This window comes from Penaeus monodon, chromosome 19 (assembly GCF_015228065.2).
Source record: "Penaeus monodon isolate SGIC_2016 chromosome 19, NSTDA_Pmon_1, whole genome shotgun sequence".
In the NCBI taxonomy this organism is placed as follows: Eukaryota; Metazoa; Arthropoda; class Malacostraca; order Decapoda; family Penaeidae; genus Penaeus; species Penaeus monodon.
Window position 1 is genome coordinate 31,645,747 of NC_051404.1, and position 334 is coordinate 31,646,080.

The window sequence follows — 334 nt, forward strand, 5'->3', positions numbered from 1 at the left end:
CTTCAGAGGCGGCAGTTAGACGCTACGGGACATGAGCCACACAGCCGAGGATTCACACACCAGCAACAAGTCCTGGTAACATTCACCTCGTTTTGTAGCACCGATAATAATTTGAACTTTCATCACATTTATAATCTCGGGGTAAATTTATCTGCTCACTTATTAAACTTCTGTTGCATTCATTAAGCCTATGTTAAGAGGACCGAATTATAATAGTTTACGTTTTACATATATTGCCTCTGAAGTGAGTGAGATAGATTACCATTTTAATTAAACAGCCTGGGTGAATTAGAAAATGATTATTATGAACTGAATTGTCAGCTATTGTTGTTGT